This window comes from Thunnus albacares, chromosome 7, assembly GCF_914725855.1.
Source record: "Thunnus albacares chromosome 7, fThuAlb1.1, whole genome shotgun sequence".
NCBI classification, from domain to species: Eukaryota; Metazoa; Chordata; class Actinopteri; order Scombriformes; family Scombridae; genus Thunnus; species Thunnus albacares.
Window position 1 is genome coordinate 26,159,546 of NC_058112.1, and position 5,545 is coordinate 26,165,090.

The following is a 5,545-nucleotide window of genomic DNA, read 5'->3' on the forward strand; positions in this document are numbered from 1 at the left end:
CATTTTTAATACAATTTATGGTCAGAATTTTTTTCAGCAATAATCATGCAGTGTACTTGTATTCTGTGACTGCCTCCTGATGTAGGTGTCCTTGTTATTGACCCACACATGACAGATTTACAGGAGAGGATGCATACAAACGCTGTGTGTGATGCGAAAGACGAAAGCATGTACACGTTTCACATGTAACAATGAGGAAAACATTCTATCATGAGTTCAGTATTACCATGTTGGATGTTATTGAGAGTCTGCTGTTGAAAACACACTCTCTTTTCATATTTACATCCTATTAACGATTTGCTTATTGTGTATCATCATTCTCTGACAGCAGCTTGTTAAGTCAAAGCTTCTCAGCAAAAAAAGTCATGACTAAATTTAGTCCTTACAAAACATGTTCAAAACACTAGTTTGACAAAGAAGATAACGTAACTCATGGTCCACTTACTTGTTTTATCTAGAACTTTCAACTGCATCTCATTGAGTTCAACTGCAGATGGATTTTGCTCCAAAATAATCTTGATTTTCCTGGAGTCTATAGCTGGGCAGGAAAACAAGAGCTTCAGTTCTTAAACTCTCTAATACTACTGTAGAAGTTTATCTCTGCTCTTCCCTGGTTTTGTCTGATTCCAATCCAACTATCTGAGCATATTCCTGCTGTTGTCATTCCACTCCTAAACTTTATTCTATATCTTTGAATATCTCAACACCATTAGTAGCAAAGCTCACTCTCCTCTTAGAATACTTTCCAAATATGTGAAAGAAAGATAAACCTTGTTTTACATTAGAATAAAAGGGTTTGAGATGGAGAATAGTTGTGCAGTATTAGATACAGTGTTGGGGGGCGGAGGGGAACATTGTTTACTCATGGTTCATTAGTTTTTTGTGAGGTGGTTTTCTCCCTTTAGGCACCCTCCATGCTAAGTAATGCTTTCCCTCTTTTTACTACCTGCAATTAGCCTTGTACATTAAAGTGCTTGCTGATGTCTGACTAATAGCAAGTATCTATCACACCCTGCAAAGCAGGAGTCTGGTGCTCAACAAAGAGCATGCTGTGTCATGTGTTTCTAGCAAACATCCCATCTATTTATGCAAATCAATCAAAATCTGTAACTTGTTTTTAATGTGAGGAAAATTATATATCTCTGTCATCTGGTTCAGGGAAAGTAGCATGTGGTTATTGCAAAGGTGCATTTGCAGTATGTCAGCATGTTGCTGCAACTTCACTCTGGAACTTGTTTGCACTGTAAATAAAGAAAAGGTCTTGTCAATAAAACTAGGTGAGACACAATGACTTAAGCTAAACATCAAATTACACCATGTATGTCAAAAACACATTTCATAATGGTTACCCGTATAAAGATTGATATGTCATTTTTGCTCTAGTTGATAATACATTAAGACAGTATGGCAGTTAGCCATAATGACCACTTCAGGCGGCTACTTTCTGCAGTTACTTTTAGTTGGAATCAGAGACAAGCATTTGAAATGATTTATGTAAAAATCATCTTTATTTGGAAAGCTGTAGGAGGCTGTAGGTTTGCCCAATATGTTGTTTGCCGTGAGTCATTATTTCCTCGAATCTCTTCAAGGGAGGCAGCATTGCAAAATTTGCATAATCCATACAGTCACAGTGGCCACATTTATGGGAATTACGCAAGGTTAAAAATATATTGGAATTTTCAAGGTACTATACATGCACAGTAACTGCATAAATAAGGTAATCTTAGCAACAAGAGAAGTTTGCATTTTGACAAAGGTTTTTCAACATTGATTGTTCCTGCCACTGAAATCTAACAGATTTATTTGCACGTTAAAATGTGAGGATAAATTTTTGTTCATGAATTACCTGTCCTGTCTCTCAGTGTGATATTTTTACTTTCAAGGTTTTGGTATATACAAAAAGCATGTAATGTGATTACCTCATTAATTATTTACAAAGCCTCTTCCTAGCTTGACTTTCAGTACATGAGTGTCATTCAGTTTGTTCAACTGGTAGTTTAAATGAACAACTCACTTGAGTCAGTGGGTCGTCAGCTGTTATGATTTTAACAGCTCAGTGGACAAGTGTGCCACATAAAAGAACTAGGAATTTGTACACTGATAACGAGAATAAGCTGAGAACCAAGTCTTATGGCTATTTTACCTGCAACCACCTGTTTTTATTATTGCTAACACGCAGAAAGCGGCATAAAATGAAGAGGACAGTTCTTTTTAAGATGTACAAAATATGAAAGACATGAAATGGAAGAACTGTATTACTCTGAGGGATCACTCTGAAATATATAACTTTTGCTCCATAATCGAGAAATGAAGCTGTTATGAATTGTGATTGTTTATTCATGAATGTGTAGTGGATTATCAGAAGCCTAAGACTGTTCAAGCCTTTTTCCACTTGAAGAACTATCTGGGACACACGAGTTACAGCTGAGGATCACAAATCTGTTCATGTGCAGTTTGATATAGATGTCTTTCATGTGAAAACAATAAATTGTTATAGCAAAAATCCTTGTGTATTGCATATTGAATAACTTTGGCCCAGAGCAACTAATGAGATTTGTAAGAGATTCCACTAAAACTTATCACGTCCTGCCCTGAGACAAGGGACATCAGCACTGGCACCAAACACTGTGTTGGAGACATAATGCTGTAGTGGTGAGAGGTGATATTTACAAAAATCTCTCAAATTGTGTGCCGCACATAATCAGGAATGTCTTGATTTCCACAATAAGGCGTTAATTATTCTCTGATTCTGGCTGAGCGGGCCCCTGCAATCACCACTGCTGAGCTGAGACAGAGTCTGTCTTGGCCTATATAACAGCTAAGCCTCATTAGCCACAGCCTCAAACCTGCTAGTGACTGGGGAGGCACAGAAACACAGATTTCTCCCAGTGACAATGAGACAACAGATTCCCAGAGCCACAGTGGGTATGGCATATAATTGGACATATCCCAATTCTCCAACAGAATTTTCTTGATGGCCTTCTCCAACACTTGGAGGGCCAGTCTCCTTGTTCAAAGAAGACCTGCGTGATTATTGACCTTCATGCTCCACAGAGGCAGCTGCCCTCAGGCTACACCATTTCTGGGTGACTGAAGGTATTGTGTTGAGAATTACTGTAAAAATACTGTCATGTTTGTGGCTTAAAATAGATTGGATCCTGTATAATATTGCACAAATGATGCATATTTACACTGAATTGCCTTGCTTTGTGTACTGGAAATAATTACATACAACCGTCAGTGACATATGACATGTTTATATAAAAATGGCTATTTTGCTGCCACTCCATTACTAACATAACAATGTAACATGTCATTATACTTGGCGAAAAGTATATGAACACCTGGAAATTATAGCTATATGTAATTGTTGAAAATCTAAACAATGGACATCAGCCTTCACTCTTGCCTCTGCTTTCCAGAAGACTTTCCATATGATTTTGTAGCCTGGCTGCAGCGATTTGCTCCCATTCAGTCACAAGAGCATTATTGAAGTCAAGCACCTATGCTGGGTGATAAGGCCTGGCTCACAGCCCGAGTTCCATTTCTTTCCACAGGTGTTGGATGGGGTTGAGGTCAGGGCTCTGTGCAGGTCAGCCAGGTATCTACCACAACAAATTTTGAAAAACATTTCTTTACCTGACTTTGTGCTCAAGGGCAACATGTTTAAAACAGGAAAAGGCCTCTCCCCAAACTGTTGTCGAAGCCTCTTTTCCTTAACAAAACTAAAGAACCTAGAATATAGTGTATTAATATATAGTATGACATACTGCATATACTCCATATAGTTCATATCACACATGAAAAATCCATCTTTACTGTTCAAGCTGCTCCCTGTAATGTTTTTACATTAATAAAATCTGTGTGATGACATATTGTAAAACACACAAATTGGCACTATTGTCGAGTGGCATGTCATGGCTTGTCCGGTCACACTTGGCTTTGTTGACAGTGCCAATTAAGTGTTAAAAATAGCTCCAACATATTGGATGTGACAGTACTTCACACCATGTTTACAACATCAAACTCAGGTGTACGTCCAGTGGTATCACATTTTGCCTGTTGACACATTTTTTAAAACAAACATCCAAGGTATACACCTCTCACCAATACAGAGGTTCATTACATGTGGAAAAACAATTAAAAAAAAAAATAAAATAATATATTCTTTTGATTCATATTTTAATCAGTTCCTTTTATTTCTGTTGACTCCCTCAGAAAATCAAGACTTCAAGACTTTTTGTAGGAAATCAAAAAATGCAATTTCATTCAAAAGTGACACATCAAGAGATTGTTCAAATTTACTGTAAAATCAAAAGCCCTCTCCACTCATTGGGCACATGTGACTGGAATACGTAAGAGCTCCCTTCTGTTCTCCCCTTGGCCATGCAAGTAGCACATCCAGTTTGCATACATTAGTCAAAGCAATGATGTGGATTTATGTATCGCTTTGATGTGTTTTTCTTTGTAATCCACTGTTCCTTTCTGTGGCGTTAGGGCTCCGGCTGGTTGGAATTCAAATGGGAGAGAGGGTTTAATGACACTGAAAGAATAGCTGAACTTAGATGAGAGAATGCCTTATTAAGTAGCAGTCAAGTTCAGAACCGGTGTTACATTGAAAAATAAAGAAAATATTTCTTGAGTCTGGGATCATAAATAAATCTGGGATTTATATGGAAAATACTTATGACACAGAAAAAACAGAAATTGACCATGCGAAAGGTTAGCTATGTTTAAGATTAGACAAATAAAGCATCTTATGGTTGAGGTGTTGTACAGCAACTTAGAAATTGGTTAAGGTCAGGATTGAGTGTTAAAGGTTTGATTCAGCCAACTAGAGAGAGGATTTGGTCATTGGTAAAATAAGGACCAATTCAAAGGCCTAGAAAGCAAAAATAAATAAATAAAATAAACTTCATTAAGAGAAAATATTTTGGTTGTATCAGTTCATTTCAGCCACATTGCCTTTTTATTCCAGTGCACAACATGTAGGCACATTTGTTTTTTTCCTGGCATGCCTTCTTCATATACTTCTTTCATAAAAGCAATAAATGTATTTCTTTCACTTTTCATAGTACATACAATAATTGCATTTTAAGATATGGTTATTACACATTTCAAATAAGGCTATTCAAAATGAGGTTTTTAGTCCAATATTTACAGTCCAATATTCATAAATAAATAAGCAAGTAACAAAAAGATTATAACTTTTAGTTCATTAGAAAAAATCCTGATTAACTGTCCCTAACTGTTCATCACTACATTACACTACAATCAATTTAAGAGTGGAAAATATCTCCAATGTGTCTCCATCTTGTTTATATCACATAGCTCTTTCTGAAATTCCCAGAACTGTTTAATAACCCAGTAATTATGCAACCTCATGAATCTTAAACTGTCACTCTCCCAGTGCACTATGAAGAAAATTATTACTGCATACACAGTACAGACTCTAAGATTACCAGTTAATGAGCTTGACAATTTCTAAAGTTCGGAGTGTCGCAAAAATATGACCCAAATTTCATCCTGGACCATGAATAGTAAA